Consider the following 14,466-nt stretch of genomic DNA (forward strand, 5'->3'; position numbering starts at 1 on the left):
TTCATTAAGAGTGCTGCATGCCCCAAAGACAGAGCAAATGTCAACATGGAGCCACATAACCCTGTTGAGAGTACCCCATACTGTCTTAGGCAGGGTGGAGTTCACCCAGCAAGGTGAGAAGAGCCAGGCCAGGAAGGCTACATAGATTCACAGAGCTCACAGTCACCCTGGCCTCCATCAACCCCTTGCATGGTGTGGCTTGTCTTCTCTGCTAGGTCATTGGCTATGCTCTGCCAGTGCTGTGACTCTTTCTGGGCAACAGGACAGGAAGCTCCTGGCATAGATTTGCTCCCTCCACTTACAACCTTGTCTTCAATTTCTGATATGGTCTCTTCTGCTTAACCTAGTCTGTGGGTGATTTCTTCCCTGTGTGTTTATAGTATTTATTGAAGGTGTTCCTGGAATCTCGTTACTCTGCCTGCATCTCAGGGCCCCCTCTGAACCCTAGGGTAGTGACACAGCTGCCATAGGACTGAGACAGTCAGATAACAAACGTGGAAGTGCCTGGCACCTAGGAGACTTGAACCAAAATAAAGACAACTTAGAAACCCCTGACGCTGTGCTCCAGGCAGTTGCAGGGGAAACTGGAAGGGCGCATGAGGGGTGGGTTCGATTCCTTACCTGCTTCACAGAAGGCCACACTCACGGGACCTCAGACAGCTGTGCTCACCTGCAGCAGAAGCTGCAGTCCCACCACAACGGGGAGCCGCTGCAACCTCAGCAAGTGCCTCTGCGCTCAGCGGCCCAACTGGACTTTTGTATCAGGAGGAGCAAGTTCCCACAGAGGGGATCAGCTGGGACTGGGGAGTAAGGTGGGATCAGAGCAGTCACCCAGCCAGGACCACAGTGGCCGGGACAGTGACTAAGTAACCACAGTGGAACAGTATTAGCATTAGATTGGTGGTGTGGGAGAAGAACACAAATCCGATCTGCCCAGGCCTCGGTGTTCTTGGTGTGACTGTGTTTCCAGAGAGGCCATACACACAGGAGCAGCAAAGGGATTTGGGCCGGGGCCTGCTATGTGCACAGACTTGCCTGGCAGAAACTGGGCTTTGAAATGAAACAGCTGCGTCCAGTGCATCCCAGCCAAGCCTGTCCCGCCCCCCAAGTCCTGCCAGGAGTGTCCCTGGAATGGACAATCACACGCTTCAGGACACAGGGCAGGAGTAAACTCCCAGATACTTCAGCAAATTCCCTTCCCAGTCCCCACAGTGGCCTACTTAAAGGTCTACGTGGGCCGGACTGCTATCCTCACATGTCCCCTGTGAGGACACAGTCACTACCACAACACAAAGCCTACCCCTCCTGGCTCTGTTTCCATTTTTGGCTCCCACTGAAGGCAGGAAGTGCCATTGGGACAGGCGGGGCTGTTGAGTCCCTGGAACGAACGTGGTGCAAGCAGCGTCAACATCTTTATCAAGGTTGCAAAGTCCGCTGGGCCCAGCACGTGCTCTTCAGGAAGTGCCACAGTGTGGGGCTGAGAGCTGGAGGGGCCAGCTGTCTCTGACTGCCTGCAGGCCTGGGCTGCTGGAGTTGGGACACCTGGTGGCCATCAGTGTCTGCCCCTTCTGTATCTCTATCTTCTAACATGGACACTGTCATTCTGGCACCTCTCAGTTTGGCAGAGCCCCAGCTCATCAGGGTGGCCCCTGCTGGGCCATGGCCCGTGCAAGAGGCTCCTCCAATTACTGCCTCATTCATCCTACAAACATCTGCTGAGCACAGGCTGTGTAGGAGCTGCAGGTGTCCCTGAGAATGAGCGAGATGTCTGCCCCAGCTGGATGCCTGGCAAAGGGGTGCAGGCAGCCCGAGGTCTGCTACCTCACACAGTCACACCGCATGCATGCGTGCACATGCCACGCACACGAGCACACACATACAACACGCACACACGCACATACACACAAGTGTGCAGAACCACACACATCCTCATTATTCCTCTGCCCAGCTGAAGTCCTCCACACGCCACCACCACTGTGTGTAACTCTAGGCTTATTTGTTTATTGGTTTGCTGATATCAGATCCCTGACTAGACCCGTGCCCACCAAATGGCATCAGCGAGTGAGTTACAGGATACCCAGGTAAACAGCACAGTTTTCCAGGCACAGCATATGTGTGTCCCAGAAATAGCAATTTCTGCATGAGAGTTTATACAGTTGTTATCTGCAATCTGCAGTATTCTGGGTCTCCTCTATATTTGCCAAATCTGGCACCCCCGCCGGTGTGCTAAGCTGTGTCGTGGGGAGCATGCACGCTCAGGGTGCCCCATGCCTAATGCTGGCAACCACCCTGTGGATGTCACCTGAACGCCTCCAGTGCATGCTGGCTCTTTGCGAGGGAGGCAAGAGGCCTGATTTCATTTTGATGGAGTTTTTAATAGAGACATCTATAGATCCTCATGCAGTTATCAGAAATAATGACAAGAGCCCTCCTGTCACCTAGTGTCGGGTCAGAGACTATCCTGCAGAATGATGTCACCACCAGGATCTTAGCGTTGGGACCCTGTGTTCCCCTCATCCATATGCACCTGTTCGTATCTGGTCTAGGTGATTCTGGCACCTGTGTAGGTTTGTTACACACCTGCACAGGTGAGACCTAGACCCAGCCCCTTCTAGCACGTGAGCCACCATTCCTGCCACACTGAACATCCCGCCTGTGATGCCTGGAGCCCTCCTCCTTCCCAAGACCTGTCTGTGTCGCTCCCATCCAGAGACCTCACAGCCACCCACACCCCCAGAGGCACCACGTCAATTTGCTTCACGTCCCCTGGAGGCCAAGAACTATGGAGGAGGCTGTCCACTGGTTCACATCTATTCACACGTCTGTATAGTGAGCCAAGCTCAGGTCTGGCCACGGGTGCTCAGAAAAGGTGGAAGGTAATAAAGAAAGGGTTTAGGAACAGGCCATTGAGTCAGGGGAGTCAGAGTCTCATCAACCCCAAGCTCAAAACCTGGTGAGGTGGCCAGGCCAGGACTCACTCCAGAGCCTGTACCCAGCACCTTCTTAATGCTCCAGGCAAAATGGCTGTGGGTGACAGACTGTGGGACAGAGGCTCTGAGCCTCCCTCCCCCGTGGCTGGGAGTCAGAAGGGATGACTCCACAAGACTCCTGATATGTGGGATGTGACCACTAGCCAATGGACACCTGGAGCTACCAGGAGCTGGGAGAGACAGGAGGAGCCCTACCCTTGCCTGTAGCCCTCAAAGGGAGCAGGGCCCCATCCACACCTTAGTCTCTGACTTCAGCCTCCAGACTGAGAGTGAATTTCTGTGGCCTTAAGCCCCCAATTTGCTGTAATTTTCCTTGCAGTTCTGCAGTTCAGGCAGGAAGTGACAGTGAGAGGCTGGGAGGCTCAGGACCGGGCAGTGGCTGGGGTAGGCTGGTGAGGAAGGTCAGAGCAGTGAGCATTCCTGGATTCGGGAGCACATTGACCGGCCATGATGTGAGTGGGAGGAGGGCAGCCCTGTGTGCAATTATAGAGGATTATCTGGTACAGTCACCACCGAGGGATAAACCCACCCCCACTGGGCTTCTGAGGTCAGACAAGTCTGGGCAAGTCAGGGTTTTAAGGCCACTGTGAGTGACCTCAAGAAGCACTGTGATGCACTGGGCCCTGTTTCTTGGTGTCTGAAGTTGGTGGACATTTCCTACCTTGAGGACCGCAGGTCCGTGCCTGGCACCCAGTGAGCCCAGTGACTGCGGGAGGCTGGTGAAGATCCAAGTATCTCTGCATGGAAACCTAGACCCTTTCCTTTGCACGCTCTTCTGCCACAGCCATTAGGACAATGTCTCTCTGTTCAGTGAGTTCAGTTTCTGGAGAAGTGTCCTGTGTTAGTGAGAGGTCCTGCCGAGCTGGTTCCACACCTCTCTCTGGTCTCACACCATGGCAAACACCACTGCTACTGGAGGAGAGCCACATCAGGTCTCAGTGCCTACAGGGGACAGGGCACACAGCTCTGCCAACAGTGCCATTGGTTTCCAGTGGGTGGGCAGCTTTGGAGCAGAAGATGCCATCTCCACAATGGCCAACACAAAATGATGCAAGTGTGGAAAAGGCCTTTGCAGATGGAGAGTAACAAGTTCATGTGACACACAAGAACCTGATGGGACACGTGAGGATGGCTTGAGAAGAAGTCATCCACTTCATGCCCTGCAAGAGTTCCTTGTCCCCTCCTGCCTGCCTCCTTACCACCTCAGGACAGTCCTGGGACTGTGGGAGGGTGGCTAGCACTGGAGGGCCCACTGGTGGGACACAGATGGATACCCACCTCTCCTTATCCGAGCACCGTGTGCCCAGGTGCACACAATTTGACTCCACCTAGGACTTCAAAGTGGCCATCTAGCACATCCTGGGAACCTTCTAGACTTCATGAGGAGGCAGGCAAGGCCTGTGGATGGAGAAGCAGAGGCCTGGAGAGCCTGCTCTGGAGATAGGCAGGCCTTAGCCCCATCCACAGTCCCCACTGCCCACCAAGGACAATGTCACGCTAGGAGATCACTGTGGGGCTGGGGCTGCTCACCAGGCCGAGGCAGGAGCTGAAGGCCCTGGATTAATAATGTCTTGTTGGGTGTCCATCCAGCCTCAAGCAAGGATCTCCACCTGATCCTGGCCCCACCCCAGGCTTGGCCCTGCACCTGGGATGCGCTCACAGCTGATGCTCACGGGCTCACAGCTGCCTCAATGTCTAAGTGGAACTCAGTCCCATCTCAAAGATGGCACTGCTTTTTTTGTTGTTGAAAATATCCAAACTTCCACATTCTGATTTCTGTGCACTATAATAAAGATATCCTGAAAGAACAAAGTCCAAAGAATTTAATAAGAGAAAGGAAGGAAGGAGGGGCGAGGGAAGAAGGGGACTGTGGAAGAAGAGATGGAGGAGGAAGGAGAAGGGAGAGAGGAGGGAGGGAAGAGGAAGAGGGAGGTAGAGAAGAAGAAAAGATGGAGGAGGGAAGAGGGAGAGGAGGGAGAAAGGACAAAGGAGCGAGGAGGAGAAGAAGTAGGAAGAGAAGAAGGATGGAGGAAGGAGGGAGATAGGAAGGGAAGAAGGAAGGGAGAGAGGGAGGAAGTGGAAGAGGGAGAAGGAAAGAGGAGGAGGATGTGGAAGAAGAAAGGATGGAGAGGGAGGGAGGAAGTGGGGGAAGGGAGAGAGAGATGGCTAGCAGCATGTGACGTTCTCTAGCAACCACAGGTCACACTGAGTCCCATGGCAGTCTGACCCATGAGGCACCTGCCCATGGCCTCTGCGAGAGCCCTTCCTGATGGATGCTGTGATCCCAGGGAGGGTGCTGGGAGTGGGGCTTGGAGATCTTCCTGGTGGCAATTCTGGGTTTCTTGCTTCAAGTGACGTGACTCATTCCTCCAGGCCTGGTTGACAGTAATTAAATATTTCAATATTTGTATCAGGGAAAACATAGTGGAGCACACCTCAGTCAGTTCTGATTAAATTACCGAAGACGGGCTGCTTGGTGACTCCCATAAATGAATGCATCTTCAACATTTTTTTCTGTTGAAGGTAATTTTCATGGCTGGTTTAACTTGTAAGAATGATAGAAAATATTAATAAAACATTCGATGTCTAAGTTTGCATAGAAGTTTCACAAATGAGATGGGCATATTTCAGGCTTGGTCATGTGGCTGAGATTGTTTTAAAAGGAATTGTTTGAGAAGGGAGAATCCTCAAGAGAGGCCTCTGTTGTGGCTTTGAGTCCTTCAGGGTTGGGCTGGAAGGACAGGAACCCCACAGCCAGCCCCCTTCCCAGCTGCGGTCACAGGGTCAGGGAGTACAGATGTCACTGAGGTGAACTGGATAAGAGGTCTGGTAGGTGCTGCTGCCTGACTGGGGGAAACCAAGGCTGTGCACAATAAGTGCACATCCAAGGAGCCCAGGCTGTGTGTCAGACAGAGCCAGGATCCTCCCTTCCTATTCCTGTCCTCTGACCTGCTCCCCAGAGCCCTGCATCCCCACGTTGTACACGGGTCTCATGTGGAGAGATTCAGCCTGCAGTACTGGAATGGCCAGAGGGGACGTGTCCAGCTTGAGGCCCAATGGCCAGATTGGGGGGGGGTGAGCCTCTAGCGAGTGAGCAGCTGTCCTGGCGAGAGCTGTCAGAAGCAGGACCTGCAACATATTTTGTAAAGACATGCTCTGTCAAATGAGGTGCGGCTTTAATTAAGAGGGAAATCAGTGAGGCTACAGGGTGCAGGGCTTCTGGTTCCAGAGGCTCAAGGACAGTGCTGTCCAAGCGTGCCAGGGGCAGTACGGGACCTGCTTGACTCACCAGCATGAAGCCGGCTTCTGAGGGCTGAGGGCTGTGTCCCAGGAGGCATAGCCTGGGTCTTGGCCTTGGGGCCTCCTTGGTCCCTGTGACTCACAGGGCTTCCCAGGCCTGGCACAGGGAGGTTGGACCTGTCCTGAGGCAGGTGGGTGTGGGGGAGTCAGAGATGGAAGCTGTGAAATGGTGGCTGGAGGTGGCCCAGGCAAGTGACCTCATGCCTGCTGCCACTTCCCCTCATCCAGGCTGAACAACTGGTAGGAGCCCAGCCAGAGGGTCTGCACAGAGGAAGCAGGCTATCCCCCTGGATGGGGCGGGCCTTCAGGATGGGCTCAGCAGGGACGCTGTCCAGGAGCTGTGGAAGCACAGACCTGCACCACCTGGGGACCTCAGGTGGAGATGACACAGCGCCCCACCACACACACACACACACACACACACACACACGAGAACACACCCACAGTGCACACTCACACTCAGGAACACACTCCAATGCACGCTCTCACACACACAGACACACACATGCACAGTTTGGCCGGTGTCTTGGGCAGCACACAGCAGCCTGTTACGCAGGCCACAAGAAAATGAGAAGTCTGTGACACTCCTGGGCAGACTCTCAACAGCCCAGCGAGGCGGTTGCAGCTTGTCCGGGGCGGCTTTCGTGGCTGACGACGTGTGCGGTGCACAGGCTGCACTAGGTTAGTGCGTGACGGTCACCGCTTCCAGTCTTCGGTTTGCTCTGGGCCCCACAAAACATGCACTTACACCTCCACTGCAGAGAGGCAGACGTTCCCTTGGGCACACTGGCCCTTGAGGTCCATAGCCCTTCCCGGCCACTCTGTCATCCTCTCCCCGGCAGGTGACTCTGCGTCCCAGGTTAAAAGCAGGCAGTGTCCGCGCTGTGTGACGTGAGGTGCGGGGGACCCGCTCCGAGCTCGTGCGTCCCACACGTAAACGATGACATTGTAGCAGCAAGTTCGTTCTGTGTAGCTCTCACATAACGAATCGATTTTATAGAACATTTTCATTCATTTGAAAAATGGCTGGCCGTCGATTGAATGTGAATTTCAGTACAATTAGACTCCATATTTAAGTAATCAGTTTGCCTTGCACAGCATTGGAATGTCACGATTTACAAAGCACTTTTAATTATTTGAAAAGATTACACGCTGGTTGGTACGTTTTTGCAATTAGAGCTATTCCCGTGTAGATGTGGCGATGACGTGGGCGCTCTGTGTCTGTTCCGCGATCTGAGCCCCGAGTTTCGGGCACAGAATGTGGTGAGGTGGCAAAGTGAGGAGACTCGGGGCCTGACCGTGCCTCCCTGCCTGCCTGACCATGGTTCATCGCACTCCTGCTGCTGCTGATGGTCCACTTCTTCCTCCAGTGGGCACCTGGCCCTCCATGGCACCCATGAGCGTGCTCTGGTCTGAGCGCCTGCTGTGTGCACCCCATGATGGTGGCCCCTGTGAGTCATGTCTGGGTCCTAGAGCTGGGCAGGGGTTGCTCTCAGTCCAAGGACTTTCTTCATCTCCACAGGAACTTGTGCTAAACCCACGCGACTCTTTTGGGAACCCCCAAAAGGCACTCATAGAGTACCTACCACCCAGTGTCCACCCAGTGTCACTCCTCCCTGGAGACCTGCTTCATAAACGGATTGTGACAATGGCCAGGCTCTTGGAAGTCTGGCCTGGCCAGTCCCCCACCCCTCTCAGCTAACCCGGGGATGCTAGAACGGGCTTCTGAAGACTCAGAGATAGCCCAGCTCAGTGGCAGCCCCTGGCAGGACTGGGTCATGCACGTCAGGAACCAGCAAGCCATGCCTGCCTGTTTCTCATGGCCAAAGGTGAAGTTTCCAGAAATCCAGGGGTGGAATGGGGGAGGCAGGATGTCACCCAAGAGCTTCACATCCCCTTTTGGGGACAGAGTTCATGCCTTTGGGGTATAAGCAGAACAGGACACACCGTGAGGGGATTGTGACTTGTCCTTGTTTTTGGGGGGGAATCAGATATGACTTTATAAGAAGTGCGTGGGTGTGCCAGGATAACAAGGTAGACTGCAATGGTGAACTTTATGGTCAGCTCAAGTAGACTGAGCATCAGGCATTTGATCAGTCACTCATCCAGGTGTTGTCTGAAGGTACTTCACAGGTAAGGCTAACATCAGCAACCATTAACTAAGTAAGGAATTTGCCCTGATGGTTGGTGGGCCTCAATCAATCAGGTGATGAACTCCAAAGGAAAGGAGAAAAATCTGCCTGAGTTTCCAGCCTGCCTAAGGGCTTTCCCTCATGGTCTGGGGGTCCTCAGGCAGCAAAGAGGCGGGGTAACCCATTGTGCACTGAGATGATGGCAGAGGGCATCAGGGGTGACCACAGAGCACACCTGCCATCTATTCCTGCAGGTGTGTGTCACCCAGTGCTGTTCCCACTCCACCGTCACCTCATGTCATGGGAATTTGTCTCCTGGTACCCCCTCCTCCCCACTGGCCTGAGAGACCCTTACAAACAGGACATTTCCTTCATTCTTTGCAGCTGCAAGGCCCAGGGCTGAGTCTCATGGATGTGTTGTGGCATGTGTGAGATACAGGGCTGGAGGGAGGGAGGGACAATGGTCGCATGGGTAACTGGAGGGAGGGAGGGACAATCACCACATGGGTAACAGAAAAGCTTGGCACCTGGCACGGACCAGCGAGGACTCGGACACTGATCCTCCCTGCCAGGATCCTGCAGGCCAGGCTGCTGCAGAGCTGTGGTTGTACAGGTGGGGTGTTCGAAGCAAAAGCAAATGCTTGCCTGTCATTCAAATGACCTTCTAAAACGATGGCATTGCTACAAGTGACACTCCATGGCAAGTAGTTTGAAAATAAAGTTCTGGGGTTTGGTTCCTGCTCATGAGCGCAGGGATGTGCAAACGAATTGCTGGACGGATGGACGAATAGATGGACTGCCAGCACCTGTAGTGCCAGCCATCGTGCTGGGTGTGGTCTCTCTGCGGACCAACTCATGGCTAGGGAAACTGAGGCTTAGAGGGACTCTGGGTCTTCCTCTGTGTCCCTGACCCCACTGGTTCTTTGGAGGTTCCCAAGTAAGTCCCCACTGAGCTGCTTCCACAGGACCACAGGCCCTTGAGGCTCAAGCTGTCCAGCGAGCAAGGGGCCAGAGGAGGCCTGAGCCTCAGGGCATCTGTGCTGTTGGGAGCAGAGGGACAGGACTGGGGGGAATTCTGCCTCTAACATGTGGGTACCCGGGGCAGCCCCTGAGGCCCGGGCCAGGGCTCTCTAACAGTAGGCAGATTTGGACCCAGATCGTGACCTCCAGGAGGGAGGGTCCTGCCGTGTCCTGCTAAACTAGGTGGGTCCTTATGGCATGTCTATGCCCCTCCTTCCATGAGTTCCCTTACATTCCAGGTTTGGGTTGTCCTCCATCCTCTGGAGACCAGCTGGAGCTCCCACACACAGCAGGAGGAGAGAGGCAGCCCTGCCTGGTGCAGGCCCAGGGCGCAGGCATCCCCAGCTCCTGGTGTCAGCCTTATGGCCAGTGGAACCAAAAGTGTCCATCAAGGTGGGCAGATCCACATCCTACCCTACAGCAAGTCTTTGCACAAAAGCATGGCCTGCCTCTAAGCTAGGGATGTTGACTTGACTTTCTGTTTTGTTTTGTAACTTTAGTTTTGTATTTAATTCACACAGTAGTTGATTTAATGGTGACAGAAAAGCTATACACCTGAGGCACCTAATTCAGTAATATGATAATGAGAAATATTGAGGTCAACTCACTGCTTTCAACAATTTCTGTTCCCCTTGTGGGCAGCGAGCCTGAGCAAGGCTGGGAGGGGGTGGAGGTGGGGGCTTCACCTGCTGTACTGAGCTTGATGGCTTTTCTCAGGAGTAAGGAGGCAATGGTGCCAGTCTTGGGGTGGCTGGATGGCTGTGGTGAGCTCTGTCCTCATCTGTGAGTCTAACCCCTGGTAACCTTCATCTTGTTCACTTGTTGTCTCTCTCTCCTGGGGGCTCATGGATGGTGGGGACCCCTCAGAGAGGAGGCAGAGAAGGAGAGTCCCCAAAACCAGGACCCAGGAATCTGCAGTGGGCTCTCTGCCAGCCCTCCCCTCTCCCCAAAGAGCCTCGGGGAGCTGAGCCCTGGCCCGCCCCAAGGCTTGGGGGCATTAATTTAAATCAGCTGATTACCAGTGAAAGGTCTCATCAAAGATTAAATAAGCATAATTTAACTGAGGGAATGATAATAGATTTAGTTAAGAAGAGAAAAAAAGGAAAATTGAATTAGAATGCATATTTGAGGGAAAATTGGAGTTTAATATAATTACAGTTAGAGATGAGACAGATTACAATTACCGTGTTCAGAGGTGGAATTTTTAATTTAAAAGCAAGCCTGGGTCTCTGCCCTGCAACAGGTCGGGAGAAGGTCTCTCAGGACGGGTGGCGCAAGCTGCCTGTTGCCTCCCCAGGGGAGCCAGGGCCAGGCTGGAGCACCTTCACCCCCAGGGGGACGCGGGCTCTTTTGTGGCTTGGGCTCTGAGGAGCTACAGCCTTGGCAGGAGGGTAGAGCCGCCTGGCTGACATCTTCCTGGATTAGATTATCCTCAGAGCTGATGCAATCACTCGGGCAGAAATGAACTGCAGCTGAAAACCCAATTCCACCAAAAATCAAGTTTCCCAGATGGCGCATCGACCCTTCAGCCTTGACCGGCCACGTGTCCCCCTGTGGAGGGGACCAGCTGCAGCTGAGGTGTCTGCAAAGCAGGTCCACCTCAAGTGTGGCACGTTGATGGGGCATTGGAATGCCGTGGGAAGAAGAGAGTGAACTTGTCACACACAGGGGCTGCTGGAGCCCTGGCATGCAGCCACCTTGGCGTCCGCATCTGTGGAGCATGGGCTTCACACACCAGGACCTTGGTCTTAGCTGTGGTTAGGAGTTGAACTGTTTTCCCCCAAATTCATATATTGGAGTAACGAGTCCCAGAATCTCAAGATGTGACCCTGCTTGGAGATGTGTCATTACGGCTGTCATCAAGAAAAATGAAGTTGTAGGTGGCCCCAACCCACTGTCACTAATGTCCTTATGAAAAGGGCAAATTTGGTTGCAGGGACAGACTCGCACAAGGAGCAGAGGCCATGAGAGGGTAGGAAGTGGATGGCGCTCTGCAAGTCCGAGAGAGGCCAGGAGCAAGTCCTCCCGCCGCGCTCCGGGGACCAGCCCCCTCGATGACAAAGCTTAGACTTGTGGAGAGGACAGTTCTCTGTTCACGATCCGGGTCTGCCGCACTGGTTAGAGCAGCCCTAGCAAATTATGCAGTCTCCTTTAACTTTTGTGCCATACAAAGCTTTCAAAGACACATGAGCTGCCCCAGAGAAGATAGGCACAGGCCAGGAAGCATGCAAAGAGCTGCTGACAATTGGTCCTTACAGGATTGCAAACTGAAGCCCAGTGAGAAGCACATGCACCCATCTGAAGGTAAGATCAGCAAAGACGGGCCATTCCGAGAGCAGTGAAATGGGCTAGCCAGCGCTGTCATCCATGGTGGAGGGAAGGAAAGGTGTGGTCGCTCTGCCCATCGCCTGGCAGCCTCTGTGTGACCAGCCAGTCCTCTGGGTGTCTACCCAGGAGCCAGAAGATGCAAGTTCAGAAAGGTTCATAGTAGCTTTATTTGTGACAGGACAAGTCTGCAAAGCCACACACCTCCACTCAAGAAGGATGAGGAGAGATGGGCGTTCTGCACGTGGTAAGTCTTGGGGTACGGTGCTGTACCAGAGGAGGCCTGAGCCTCGGTCACCCCAGAGGAGGGCAGCCTCCGTCCTGACGTGGGGAAACATGACCAGTGTTTGGGGTTTGCCCAGGAAGGGCTGCAGGGATTGTTTTCAAGAGCTGGAAATGTCCTGTGGCCGCAGCACCAGCACAAGCGTAACAGCTTGTCAGAATCCATCAACTCTCTTCCTATGGTGAGTGCATGTGGCTGTGTGCAAGTTGTCTGCAGTGTAAGTGACGTTACACAAACAGCCTCCTCCTCCCTGTCCAGGATGCAAGATGTGCTCTGTGAATCATTGCAGGGGGCAGGGGTCCGTGGATGTGTGGCTCTGGCACTGTCTATAGTCCATGGAGGACTTCCCAACGAGTTCAGGATTCAGACCTGCCCTATCAAACCCTTCCTCCCAGAGGTGCAGCCATCTCTTAGCATTGTCCCTGAAGTGGGTGGCTGGAGCCTGCATTGTCCTGGCCATGCTCTCAGACCTCCCCAAGTCTTATAGCCTAGGCTCTGGACAGACTGGGTGGCCAGGGCTCCTAGGACCAGCTCCCTTCCCAGCCCTGCTTTCCCAACCCCAGTGCTGCCCTTCCTGAGGATCATGCCCTGGTCTGTGTGCCATAGGGTCCCCTGAGTCAGTCAGTTGAAATGTACCAGTCAAGCCAGAGTCTACAGAGGGGAGCACGACAGCTTGTCAACGGAGCCCCTTCCCCCTCCACCCACAGGTGTCCTGTCCACTGGGACATCAATTGGTCTTAGACAGCAGGTGTCCAGTTTCACAGTGACCAGCCACTCCAATGAGATAAGGCCAGTCCCAGGCAGGCAAACAGCAGACACATAGCCCATAGATCCTGCCTTCCACTCAGGCTGGCCTCCTGGACACCTGTGTCTCCCCCAGCTGGACAGACCTGGGAACCAAGGCACAGGAGTGGAGTGGGTGGTGCCATCTGACAGAAGTACAGTGGCTTCCATTTAATTAAAACACTTTCTTCCCCTCTCAGCCTCGTAATTCATCACTTCCAGGGGCTTCATCTCCCTGACAGGGCCATGGGCAGGAAGGCTGAGGGAAGTGTCCACATTTCCTGTCAAAGTGGACGCAGGTGCTGTTTGCAGGGGTCAGTGGAGCTCTGCTGGAGGGCAGTGTGACCCTCTCCTCCCTGACCTGAGATGACATTCTCAGCTAAGATGAAGCCATGCCTCTTGCTGAGTGACCTGGAGGGCCCTGACCTCCCCGGGCTGCAGGCGCCTCATATGCAAGAGAGAATGGTGACTGCACCTCACCACTGGGTTGTGAGGACTGAGTAGGGCCATGGGGCCATGGTTGCAGAGCCAGCTCTGGCTGACGTCCAGCATATTTCAGCTTTGTAGGTGCCAGACTCCGGGCAGGACCCAGTCAGAGCAGGTGAGGGCAGTTCTGGGGTTAGAGGCTAGAAGATCTCTCATGGACACACATGAGAGGGCTGGGCTGTTGCTCCAGTCCGAGGCCCAGCACTGTGACCTGCCGCAGCTCCGGCACAGACACTGCCTCCTCTGCCTAGAAAAACAAGGTCCTCTTCACGAGGTCTAGGCCCAAGCCCTGCCTATCTCTGAGCAGTGTTTCAGTTCCTGCCACCAATGAGTCCCTCACACCCTCCTGCAGGGACCAGGGCCCCATCCTCATGCCCACAGCGCCCAGCCCCGCGGCCCTGGATGTTCACTGCTCTAGCACCAGCTCCAGATGGCCCTGTGTGACATGAAGTGTCCTCATCCCCCATCCCCAAGTCCGTGTGACTCACAATGTGCTGTGATCACATTTGCCCAGTGTCAGTGCCCCGTGTTCAATGTCCCCCAACGTGGAGAGGGACCCTTCCCTTCCAGCCAGGAGACCATTGAAACTAGGGTCCACTGCCCAGAGTCAGGGCCACCGTGCTCAGTTTGCTGGGTTGCCGGTGTCAGAAGGAGCAGGCCGAGGCCTCAAAGCCCCATGTGGAGGCTCGGGAAGCTCTGGAAGGCAGTGGACGGCAGCAGCCCAGCTACATCTTCCTCATTCGAGGCCATGCTTTTCCCGAGTGGTGTCAGGTTGCTGCCAGCTGTCCACTTCATTTTGCATCTCCCAGGTGAGTGTAAAATGTTTAGGGACTGTAGGCAGCACAGATGAATTTAGCTCTGGGCATGGGTTTTATTTGGCTAATTAGCCCCGGCTTTCCAAGAGCAGAGTCAAAGTTGTCATCTCGAGAGAGCTCTGGAGGCTTCAGGCCCGTGTGTCAGGGAGCTGTAAATCTTCAGGGAGATTTTCGAATGCAATTTTCGTCTCGTGATTTTATTCCTGAGATGTACTTGGCTTATTAAATAAGTTGGCTCAAAAGGAATAACCGTAAATGGCGATGTGGCCATAATGTCAGGGGGACCCGTTCCAGCGCAGAATGGAAGGGCAGATTCCACAGCCCTGGCATCA

This window comes from Castor canadensis, chromosome 8, assembly GCF_047511655.1.
Source record: "Castor canadensis chromosome 8, mCasCan1.hap1v2, whole genome shotgun sequence".
Taxonomy (NCBI): Eukaryota; Metazoa; Chordata; class Mammalia; order Rodentia; family Castoridae; genus Castor; species Castor canadensis.